This window comes from Falco rusticolus, chromosome 5 (assembly GCF_015220075.1).
Source record: "Falco rusticolus isolate bFalRus1 chromosome 5, bFalRus1.pri, whole genome shotgun sequence".
NCBI classification, from domain to species: Eukaryota; Metazoa; Chordata; class Aves; order Falconiformes; family Falconidae; genus Falco; species Falco rusticolus.
The window spans coordinates 86,940,147-86,952,671 of NC_051191.1; the positions used below are offsets into that span (position 1 = coordinate 86,940,147).

The 12,525-nt window shown below is 46.4% G+C and overlaps 1 protein-coding gene across 6 annotated transcripts in view; it reads right to left on the reverse strand.

The window, feature by feature from the left end:
* Nucleotides 1-12,525, reverse strand: part of LOC119149024 (limbic system associated membrane protein) — a 1,019,865-nt gene that overhangs the window by 256,934 nt on the left and 750,406 nt on the right. The gene's annotated exons all lie outside the window — the stretch shown is intronic.

The following is a 12,525-nucleotide window of genomic DNA, read 5'->3' on the forward strand; positions in this document are numbered from 1 at the left end:
AAATCTCAGAAGTTTCCTAACCCACAAGGCCGCACTGATGCATCTGTCCTATGTTCAGATGGGAAAACTGAAGCAGAAGAGGATGTGAAACAGTCAAAAGAGAGTCGGTGGCAGAATCAGAACTGGAAGCCTACTGCCTTATTGCCAAACTCTTCCAAGTACCATAAATCAAAAGACAGATACCACAACACCAACAACTTGCCTCTTCCACGCCCCACCTCTGCAAAAGTCTTGTTCTGGGAAAAGCTGCTGAAATACCCCGTACCAGCCAGCCAGGCAATAACGGCTTGCAAAGACTGCCTCCTACTCTCAAGCCATTTGGTGATTATTTTTTTTTGTTACCCTGGAATGGGAAGATTCAAGACACCTTGCATCCTCATATCTTAGTTAATACCTGCTCCAATATTTCATATCTTTATATCTTCCCTATTATATCTGTGAATCTTACCGGGATCCAAATAGGGCTCTGTTTTGAATCTAACTGGGCTCTTGCTAGGTTTCTGATTTCAGAGGTAGCTGGTGGCAGCAAGTTCCATATGTTAATTAGGCATTTTGTAAAAGAGTATTTCCTCTACATGGGTTTAAAGTGGGTTTTTTTACCATGTAATTGCTTTCCCCTGTTGTTCTTGTAATAAAATGAAAAGTAAATAGGAATGGCTGAGTGAACTTCTTTTTGTTGTGACTATTCTATACCCTTGCCACAATGCTGCTTATTTGTCTCTTCTCAAGAAAACAGTGTTGCTCTTTTTAATCATTCTTTATGAAGAAGCTATTAAAAGACTCCAGTCGGTTTTGTTCCCTTTCTCCGGTCATTCTTCTGTTTCTGTTATTTCCTTTTGTGAGATGGGGTGAGCAAACTGAATAGAGTGTACAAGGAGAGCATGTACCATCAATTTATATAATGGTACTGTATTATTTTATCTATTATTCTCTACCCCTTTCTTAATGCACTCCCTCATCTTGCATGCTTTTATTTCACCATCACTACAGATTCAAGAAATGTTTTCACCAAGTTGCTCACAGACATGCTTTCCCCCCCATTCTTTTCTTTTGAGTAGTTACAATTATTTTAGAACCTAGAAATGAGCATGACTAATTCTAACGTGTTGTTTCCTGAGTGCATCACCTTGCCTTTGCCATACTGCATTTCATTTACTCTTATGATGCTTGTAAACTGCCTCAGCAAGCTCATTGCCAGACCCTGTCAGTGTCTTTTCCAGGCTTGGGTAACCTAAACATTGTTGTATTATCTACACATTTTTCCTTCTAAGTATTCTTCCCTTTTTGGGGTTATTAATCCATATTAAACACCAGACATAATACTGCTCAGTGACACATCCACTGAGCTGAGGCATCTTTTCATGCTGAGAACCAGCTATATATTTCCTCTCTAGTTATTCGGTAAATTTTGTTTTTCTTAAATTACTTTACTTATGATACAGCTTTATCTCATGTCCAGTGACGTTTGTTCCTTAATAAACTCCTAAAAGAGACCGAGTAAAGAAACAAGCCCAACAAGCATTTGGGAAAGTTTGCTTACATGAAATTTACTCCTTTCCTGTTATCTCATCTGTTTCAGACTCGAGTAATTTTAGCAAGGTGAAAAAAAGACACCTGGCTTATATGGAAGTCAGATTGGTTTGACCGTGTCAAATCACAGAAATCGCAGCAAGGTGGAACCAGAAGAGACCTCAAGAACATCATGTGGTCTAGCCCACTACACTGAGACAGGATCAAATATACCTTCAAATCCATTCCTGGAGAATATCTGCCTACACAGCTTGAAGAAGCTCCGATGAAGGAGGCTCCACATCCTCCCACCTACACCAACCCCTTCCAGTCTTTGCTAGTTCCAGAGCTAGAAAGTCTTCTTAGTATTTAACCTATTGCTTCTCGTCTTTGGGATTCGCAGCACAACAGATCAATACCGCCTTTAAAAGAACCATTTATAGGAACAAAGACACTTATGTTTCTCTTGGTCTTCCCCATTTAGAGCAAGGAAATGTTGAAGACTCGAGTTCTTTTAACCTTCCTGTGCAGGTCCTGTTTGCTCAAGCCTCTCGGAAAGCCTGCAGCTCCCCCCTGGGCTCTCTTCTGCTTGTTTAATTCTTCCTTCAAGTGCATTGCCCAAATGGTAACTGCAGGGCAGCAGAGCCTGCGCTGGGGCTGGGTATGGCTGAGCAACGACCCCCGTGCCTGGCACGTAACACCCTGTCCATGTGGCTCAGAATGGCACAGGGCGACTTTTTTGTTCATCCTCCACTTGACGCTTTCAGAGCTATCGGTGGGTTTTTAACTACTTCTCATTTGTATTTCATCCACCTTGCCTAAAGCAAAAAAGAAAAACCCTGGTCCCTGGTCTTTAATTTCCAGAATATGACCTTGCATGTTTAAAATTTTCCAATACTCTTACCTCAATTAGAATCATAGAATCATTTAGGTTGGAAAAGACCTTTAAGATGATCAGGTCCAACCCTAAACCCAGTGCGGCCAAGTCCACCACTAAATCATGTCCCCAAGCACCACATCTGCATGTCTTTAAATACCTCCAGGGATGGTGACTCAACCACTTCCCCAGGCAGCCTGTTCCAATGCTGGAACAACTCTTTCAGTAAAGAAATTTTTCCTAATATCCAATCTAAACTTCCTCTGGCGCAACTTGAGGCCGTTTCCTCTCTTCCTATCACTTTTCACCTGGGAGAAGAGATTGACCCCCACCTTGCTACAACTTCTGTCAGGGAGCTGTAGCGAGCGGGCAGGTCTCCCCCGAGCCCCCTTTCCTCCAGGCTCAACACGCCCAGCTCCCTCCACCGATTGTCTACAAATATTTGCCAGCAGCTGATCGGCCCCTTTAAAACCCGTGCTCATCTTGGTGATCTGCAGCAATCGAGGGGTCTGGCTGTCTACACCTCAGTGTAAATCTGCTCAAACTGACTAAAAATCGTGAGCGTTTTCTACTTAAGAAAGCACAGAGGGTCTGAGCATCATTTGCTCAGGCAGAGCTAACCACACCCAGGAAAGGAAGATTAAAATTAGTCCATTCATGACCCATTTGTTCTAATACCTTTGCTCTTGACACTACTTGAAAAGTGTCAAAGACGCTGGGACAGGTGAGGCACCCCCCCCCCCCAAATATCCATGGTAGCAACGATAAATGAAGTGGAGTTGCTTAGCCTTCCCACCATGCCCTTAACCTTCTGTCATCTATATCCATATTTATGATTAATCTATGGAGCAAGGTAGATACAAGTTCGCAGTCGAGAGACAGAGATACATGGATATATTTAGAAAGAGGAGAAGGGGAAAAAGCAAGGCAGGATTATCAATCCAGTGTTTAGTTTATCAAATTAAGAGCGATAGTCTGATGTGCATTCCATGGGTCAAAGCTGCTTGGCGTGGGACACAAGATTCTTTGACCTGCCCCACTTACAAGATGACCCTCTTACGTAAAGAGATGCACTCCCTGAGCGTGACTCTTAATTTACTGTACACAACCCCCTGAGTCAAACAAAAGGTATGGAGAGCATCCTAAGGACTCCTCCTGCCACTCGCTCTGTGTGTGTGCCCACATGCTATTATGAAGAGAAAGCTTCCAGGTCGCAGCAGGGTATTTATTTCTGAATCTCTCTGTGTGTGTACAAAGGACATCTGGCACCATCATCCTGCTCAGCTTAGTGCCCTAACATTTTCCAAAGACAAACAGAAAGTGAGAGAGCAAAAAGGAGATGTGTCTGAAACAGAGCAAAACATAAATGATACCTTCAGACAGCAGCAGCACACACGGAGAGCACAGGAGCTTTCAGAGCAAAGGGGTTTGTGTGTGTGTGTGGCTTCTCTTAATAGTTTCCTCCTGGATGGAATGAAAGCTCACAGCAAGCAGTCCTATCATCATCACACTTCTGTGAAAATGAAAAAGCATTCCCAGCCTTTTTCTTTGTTATACTCTGAAGTTATTCCAAAAGCAAGTTTCCATATGACTCTTACAGCTGTTATCCACATACTGTGTTCTCCAAACGCAGGGAAAAAGTCTCAAATTTTACCATTTTTCTACCCAAAGGGAATTCCCTCCTTGCTTCAGCTATGCTTGATTAATCCCTTGAGGACAAGGGAGGCTTATGGTAAAGGCTGAGTTCCTCAGTGGCCATATAATCAAAACCAAGGCTTACAGAAATCATCCTAAACGCATTTGGCCCTTGCACCTCAACTCGTTAAACCTGAGCTTAACAAACACTTGTGGCTGGTCCCAGCAAGAGATGCTAGTTGACTGAATTTCAATGCCAGCCCTTCCCAAAGGGGATCCCAGCATGGCCTCTGGAAGTGGCATGATCTGCGGATGAAGGACATTTAATTCACAGCTTAGTGCCAGGGCTCTGCAAGCCAGCGGCAAAGAGGAGCACTCTCAAAAGCCCCCCCTGGACCCTAGCCCTCAATGGGAGAGGAGATGCCTCCTGGCACTGCAGAACAGAGACTAGGTCTCAGCATCCTGAACTTTGACAGCTCCGGGGAGGAAAGCAGCAGGAAATACGGAGATGAAAGTACATTGCTCATCCCGAGTTCGTCCTTTCTGCCACTGGAGGCTCTTTCAACGGCAAAAATACATCCCCATCATGTGTTTTATGGAGACCAAGATAATCCATTACAAGGATAAGAATGACACATAACACAGTATAAGATGCTGGGCAAGGAAACTAGTAAATAATCTTTTAAATTATGTATTTAGCTCACTCTAGCGATGTCCCTTTCTGGGACTATTCTACTGAATAAGTTCACCGGTGAGAACACTTACAGAAACAGTCAATGTTAAGTGAGCAGCAGAGAGTATTTGCTGAAAGCACCTTCTAAACGTGGCAACTAGAATAGATGCCCTGGAAAACCAACTCTGAGTTTGTAAATGCACATTAAGACGTCCCTGTACTGCTCTGCTAATCTCCTAGATGAGAACTGCTCTGAAACAGGCAACGTACAGCCGGCTTCCCTCAAAGTGAATATGCTTTACATGCCCAGAAATTTGCAGGCCTGCTCAGGAATAAAAACGAGAGATGTAGTCAGAGAGCCATTTAGCAGCAGTTTGCTTGGAAACAGCACAACCTATTGATCCTAGGTCACAAGAAAACACAAACAGCCCAGACATTACACGAGCTCCTGAGAACAGCTAAAGGACCTGGGAAGCATCTTCTCTGATATCCCAAAATGCTGCACGTGAGGCAAGAGCAGCCACCAAAAGAAGCCACCAAAACTCCAAGCCAAATTATGGTGGGGTAATTCCTGCCTACCCCTGTGTAGCTTGCTGTTAGAAACAACACTGAGTCCAAAGACCCCACGGGAGGAAAAATATACTTTAATACCAGAACAATTAACTCTAAGTAGTTGTTCAGGTGTCAGCCCTTAGAGCTTGAGATGGAAGGATACTGCCCTGAGGCAGGGCTCTCCAGCCTGCACCAGGAGATGCACAAGGTGGCTTTGCAGAGCCCACCTTGGCCAGAAGCGTGGAAGGCAAGTGGACCTTATTAGACTTAATAGGTGACACCCCTCCCTTCAGGATTTTTGAGACTAAGCAACACTCAGTCTCGTTAACACTACAAGGAGGGGTGGCCCAGAGCACCGACACACAAGCACATCTGTGGGGAGGCCATGCATGTTTGCAGGGCAGGCTGCAGAAGCTGTACTAATCCCCAATTCTTTTTGGAAAATGAAAGTCCTTGACTCAAGCATGAATGATACTGGCAAAGATCCCATTACTGTAAAGCTCTCTGCCAGCCAGCCACCTCTCCCCCTCCCCCTTTTCATATCTCTAAGGTCACTAAACTGCAATTTAGTCATCATTCTTTATAGAGCATGAGCAGATATGAAACATCTGGAAACTGTTGTAGTCACACTTTGAGATACACATCCCGAGGGAATTTAACGGCACAGGAATGGGATGCAGCACTTTTTTACCTCGAGCTCACTGCAGCTCGAATGCATCCTCGGTAGCTAGTTACTGGGTACTAACACCTATTAGATGACCAACTATGAAATGAGTTAGAAGGTCTCGGTACATCCTCCCAGGGAGATGAAAACCTCAACCCAAAGACCACCTCAAAAAGTCTATTACACATCCTTCTTTCTGGCATTATCAGTGAGGAAAAGTGGGCCATAAAAATTTCACTCCTTGTTTAATTCCAAATGTGGTCCCTCTAGAGATGAACTATGGCCTGCTGGCAGGGAAGAAATTTGCCCTGCTGCTACCTGTGCTTTGTAAGTAGGGAATAGCAGTCCCCAAACACATAAAAAAAAAAAAATTCCCAACCTGATATAAAAATGTATTTATGTAAAAAACGGAGCAGAAGATCTTTTTTTTTTCTTTTTTCCAAACCCCTGCAGAAGTCTGCATCAGCGTCAGTCAATTACAGGAGACAGAATTGTCTTACCTGACCCACACTATAGCAAGTTAATTTAGACTTTATCTTTAATAATCTCACTTCTTTTTATTTACTTCATTCAGAGGGTAGAGGGTTAAACACAAGGTGTTTTTGAATAATTAAATGAAGGAGGAAGCACTATGTTACTGACAAAGCTCCTAATCTTCCTTATTTATTAATAGGAGCTGCGTTAAAGACCGCCTGTCCTTAATCCCGGCTCTCACCATGCAAATTCAGAGCATTAGAAATAGAAGAGGCTAATTGAGGCCCTAATGCCAGGAAGAGAGACCATGTCAGTGCCAAAAGTTAAAATGGGCCAGATCCCATCAGCACCTGGATGTGGAGCCTCCAAGGGAAGCCTCGCTGCCTTGGAAAGGGAGGCCACTGATTTGGCTCTTTGGGATTCCAGCCTTGCCCTGGGGGATTCGGACAAGCCCCGTTCAGTGGGTCTGGTCCCCGAGATGCTGCGTTTGGCACCACACTGCATCCAGGGGCAGGTGTTTGGTTTGGTTTGGAGGCTGCAGCCACGGTTTAGCACTGAGCGACTGCCCCTCCGTGGGGAGGGATGGACATCTCAGACACGCTGCTGTGCGGGGGCCGGAGCATCCTGGCAGCTGCTCCCCTGCCACGTTCGTGCACAGGTCCCAACCGCCCCAGCGATCCAGCTGCAGGTATGGGTGAGCTGGAGACTTGGCTATTGAAGAGCCTAAGCTCTTCCTTCTTCCCTAACATCCTCCCCAAAGACCCAGCCGCCTAATCAAATTCTTTGGCTCAGCTTATGAGCTCTGACAAGATCGCAGCCCAAGGAGGCTTGACTACAGACTCAGCAATCCTTACTACATCCAACCCAATTTAGCCACGCTCTCCGTGCATCACCCACATGGTAAAGACCTAATCTAAAGGTAATCATTAATTCGTTACTGCTGCAAGGATATGGCAATCAGCAATAGGATGCTGATTGTTTGGGGGATCAAGTAATTGATCACTCATAATGGATTTCTTTGTTTTTTAAACAATAACCATCCTTCCCAGTTGTAACATCTTTATGAACACACTGTAGAGCTAATGACAAAAGTGTACACGAATTCTATTTGCCCAAAGACAATGCTTTTTTCGCATTATGTAAAAATTAACTTTGGGAACTTACTGTTGCATATAAAGGAAAAAAAAAAGATTTAAAAATAGGAAAAAAATTGAGCAAAGCCTTTATAGCAACAACAGGATTATCATCTATGTTTGATAAAGGACTATAAACCGTCATGCTGGCAGGCGTAAGATGGTCATTAACCTCATTCAGTCAGAAAGAAAACATCTCCTGCAAACAGGTAATTCTGTCATGGTGTGGTACAGGCTTTCTTGCACCTTTCTGAATTATTTGGCAATTCCTGGAGACCAGATATCACATCTGTCTAACCCAGACTGGCAACTCCGATGTTCCTGTGTGCAGCTAAACACAGAGAAGCTGGACCAAGGACTGAGCAGTGCCAATGGCTCTGCCACTACCTCTGCTGAATTTCGGGTGCGTAGCCCTGCCCATACACTGCCCCAACGCCCCCCCCCCCCCCCCCCCAGCACAAACACAGAATCTGATATGCTTCCTGGGAGTACAAAAAGGGGATAGGATAAATAAATCTTTGCGGAACTGGCCTTCTGCATTCTCTCCTGATTCACAGGAACGTGAGTTTAGCTGCAGTTTACTCTGAGGATTAGCACAGTTTAGCCTGTGCAGGAGATGAACTCAAAAACAAAGCTACTGAAGCTGTAGAGCAGGGAAGGTCAGGCACTGATCCTCTCTCCTTGCCTCCACCATGCTAGAAAAGAAATACAAGCCCATGACTCCTCTGTTTGTAACAATTTTTCCTCCTTACTCCTACCCCTCAGGTTAGCATTTCACCTGGATCTGCATCTTCCCTCAAAAGTATCTCTTCACAGCCTTTCTCCAGTGTCCTGAGCCAGATGTACCCAAGAGAAATGACACTTCACAAGACAGAAACATTGTGTGTGAGAATTTTTACCCCAGCTGTAAAATCCTTTCCAGCTGCCTCTCGTGTAATGTCAGCTCATGTGGGAAGCCAGTGCAATGCAGCAGCAGGCCCTCTCTCACTGTGAACAAAAAAGCAGTTCCCAAACCATTCCCTCCACTTCTCAGCTCCTTTAGGACAGGACTGACATAGTACTTGCTCTGTTTTAACCAGCTCCTCCCCAGGGCTAACTGGTTAAACCAGTACTGCCCGCTGGCAGCTGATCTCTGTTCCTAGGACTGGTGAGCATCACAAGGACCACTGGCTGCATTAGGGAAAATGCTGGAAAAAAAATCTAAATCTCATTGTGGACTAGCTCAGACTTCAGCTCTGGTGATCTTGAGCTAAAAATTCTTAGGAGATTTGGTTTCCTTCTGGGCTGGAAATACCCTCAGAGCAGTCCCTCGTGGCATATTCTGGTACATTTGCTTCTGATAATACTTCTTTTTTTTTTTGTTTGGGTTTTTTTGGTTTTTTTCATCAACTCATCAACACAGTTATGATGAGGAGGATGGGCAGGGGAGAATAAATACGTGATATTCCCTCGGTTAGGCCAATACAACAGAGACGCAGGCATCTGCAGGAGCAGCAACAGCTTAAAACAGCCAGCCAGGGCTCCCTGTGGAAGGCTGCAGCAGGCTTGGATCCCTGTGGATCAGGCACAACGCGGGACCAATGAGACCTAGTTGCCACTAGGCTCTCTAAAACTGCTGACAGATGAGATGGATAGCAGCTTGAGCTGGTGCCTCCTTAGGCGCTGCTGCCCCTCCAGAGATAAGCACAGTGCAGAGAGATGGCAATGGAAGTCAGGGGGAGGGGAGTGTCTTGGGGGGAGACTGGCTACGTTACCTCCTTACTGACCTCCCAGTTTTGCTCACTGACAGAGTAGGATAAGACAGCAATTGGGTTTTCTTTTTTGTCCAGGAAGGGATCCCTGAGGGCTGTTACTGATCCAGTCCCTCTCACTGCCCTCTCAGCCCCGCACCACCTCATCCCCCAGCCGCCTACAGCAGCGAGAAGCCAGCAGGCTGCTGCAGCCACAGCCGCCTCTGCAGCGGGAGCTGGGGCCTGACAGCCCAGCAAAATGACCCACTTCTTGCCGACTCAGACAAAAAAGCTCCACTTAGGCCCCAGGAAAGTGTCTCTAATAAGGCCATCCGTTAGCTGTGTCGCCCGGACCCCTCTCAGCTATCCTTCATCCCTGCCCTCCCTCCCTGCAGCCAGCCATTAATGCAGTCAGCACGGAGGAGAATGAAGCCGTCGGGCTCAGTAAATATTACCGAGCTCCACACGGGGAGTACAAGACCATTATTTAGACTCCCAGGTCCTGGGTATGTTTTGATCACACCAATTTAGCAAATAGAGGTAAAAGAAAACAACTGGCTAGTGGCTGGCTGCCACACCTATGTGTGTCCTGGTCTGGGAAATCCCAGATCCCTCTGGACCGGTCAAAGTGTTGCAGGCCTGAGAGACCGGGAGCGCTGCTGGCACGAGTGGTCCAGTGGGGGACAGCATTGGATCGGTTCCCACATTTGATGTATAGCAGGCCAAAACTCACCCCTGCTTGGCCACTGAAGTCAGTTGTTCCAAAGCTTTTGCATCTCATGGCTGTGGGGAGGAGAAGCCTTTTGTTCCCCCAAAACTGGGCTCTCCAGGTTCCTTCCCTGTCTGCACAGGTCTGCTTCTGTCTCTCCATATCAGAACTCACATGATGCTGCTCTGTAGCTTGAGCTGTTCCAGCTATCTCTGCGCCATACCACACGCACTTCTCAAAACCACCCACACCCCTGCTTTTAGATCTTTCTTGCATTTGTCCCGGATGACTTCCTTGCCATCTTTGCTTGCCCTTGCCCCATATGAAGCTCTTCTATCTCCCACCATGCAAAACATGTCTTGGCTCAGGAGTCGGCTCCTCCTCAGCTCCCGCTGTGTACGACAGCCCTGATGCTACTACAGCCATATCTGCTGCTTCCCATCCCAGCTCAGACCTCGTCCTCCTGGCTCTGGGCTGTTCGTGGTCCCCCCTCCCTATTGCTCTGCTCTTGGCTCTCTGACTGGAGGCTCTATTACACTCATTTACCCACTGTTGTGAATTCTTTTGCTCTGTAAGCACTTGAGGTACAATTTGTGGGAAAAAAACCCAACCAAAAAAAAAAAAAAAAGCAACCAAGAAAATAAAAGTTGTGCTTCATGGTATTTTGAGAGAAAGAGGCGAGCATATTGCATGAGAACTGGGTATGAATTTACCTTGCACATCCCCACAGGGGCAGGCACAGGAAAGTGCAGGCTGATAAATCCCTTTTATTACTTGCACTGGTATCTGAAGGCAGGAGAGGATTTTTAAAGTCTGGCCAGTCCCCAAAGTGTCAAATCCAAGGGCAACATTTGAAATTCACTGGTGACAGAGTAAGACAGAGACAGAGAACAGTGACCATGTGTCATTAGCCTAGAGTATGTGCCAAAGCCAGAGAGACAACACATTAAAATAGCTCATGGAGCTCCCGATATAATTAAAGAATCACTAACATGGAGCACTTGGGGGGGGGGGGGGGGAGGGGAAGAGGAAAAAAACCTGCTCTGCACAAACGGATGGCACGAATGCTGAGGCAGCAGCATGAAGCTTAGTTCCTCCCACGCCGAGCAAAGCTCTGTATCCTCAAAACGCAGCTCTGCTTGGTAAGGTGACTATGCAAGAATGCTGGGCTTTCTGCACACTCAATCTCTCCCCTGGGCTGCTCAAGGAGAGCACTATTCACTTGCCTGACTAAAATAAGCATTCGCTCCTTCTTTCTCCTGACACTCCTGAAGGAGCCAGCACAGCTTCAGAAGTGGGAGCTGTTTTGCCAGCTGTACCAGTGTTAGGAAAGCTCCACCTAACTACAGGTCAGGGAGGCTGCAGCACCATTGCAAAGAGCCCAGCCTGCCTCTCAGATTTAATTATTTCCCAGTCTGGCTTTGATTGGGAGAAAGAGCTGAGACAGGTTGAATGGATGCAGAACCCAAAACCAGCACTGCCCTGGGAGAGGACTCCCAGGGACGAGGTGAAACCATGCTAAGGTGCATTACTGTGAACACACCCCATCACCCAGGCTGCTGTCCCTGTCCCTTACACAGCCATCTTCCAAGCCGGCCTCAGCATCCTCCCCATTACTCCTTCTTTTCACTCACAGGGACCCTGTCACAAGGTGCTGAGAAGGATCTGCAGCCCCCACCAAGGGCCAGGGAAAGCGAGCGAGGCAGTGACTGAAGAGCAGACCTGAGACCGACTCCTGTCTTGTGCTAATGGTCTTGCACCACGGAGAAAGGGTTGGGACACAGCCCCTCTCCTCCTCACTAGGGCAAGCAGCACCTTCTTTTCTATCACCCTACCACCTAGCCTACTGTCTTCTCCTTGAGGATTATCCTGTCTTCTGGGCTGATAACACAGATTTTCCTTTCATCAGCCAGTGGACTGGTGGAAAAAGGGCAGCAGGGAAAGAGCATTTAATTTAACCCTCTGATAAGGAAAAAGAAAATCCTTGGTCCATCTAGAAGCACCTGCTCTTTCCTCAGAGGCACCAGTAACAACATCTTAAGGTCAAACTGTAAATCACATAAAACATCTTTATCTCCTCAGACTGGTCTTTCTCCCTTTTTCTTTTCTTCTTTCATTTTTAGAAGTCAGGATTTCTGAGGATACTGAACTCCAGCACTGGAAGTTTCCTACCATAGAGGGGAGATGCTTGTGACCTGCAGCAAGCGTGCGAGGGTACCAGCCCGGCTGAGACTCGTGGCCTGCAGGGCTCCTTTCCTGGGAAGGTGAATTTGATTGTTGTAGCAGCAATGGAGGACTTGGGTTAAACATGTACAGTGTGAGAATGAAAGACTAAGGGAATAGTTAATGCCAACATATCTCAACTTTGGTTTGTAAAACTGACACCCAATCTGACTCAGCTTAGCTACCCGTTACTACATCATCAGCTAGATGCTTTCCTCTGTTAACGTACTGGGCCCCGAATTCCTGCAGTGGGAAGTCTTTGCAATATCTCTGCAGTCTCACCCACTCTAGAAATGAGCATCTGCACCAAAACCAGTGCGGACCATGCAGCAAGCTGTCTTTGCAG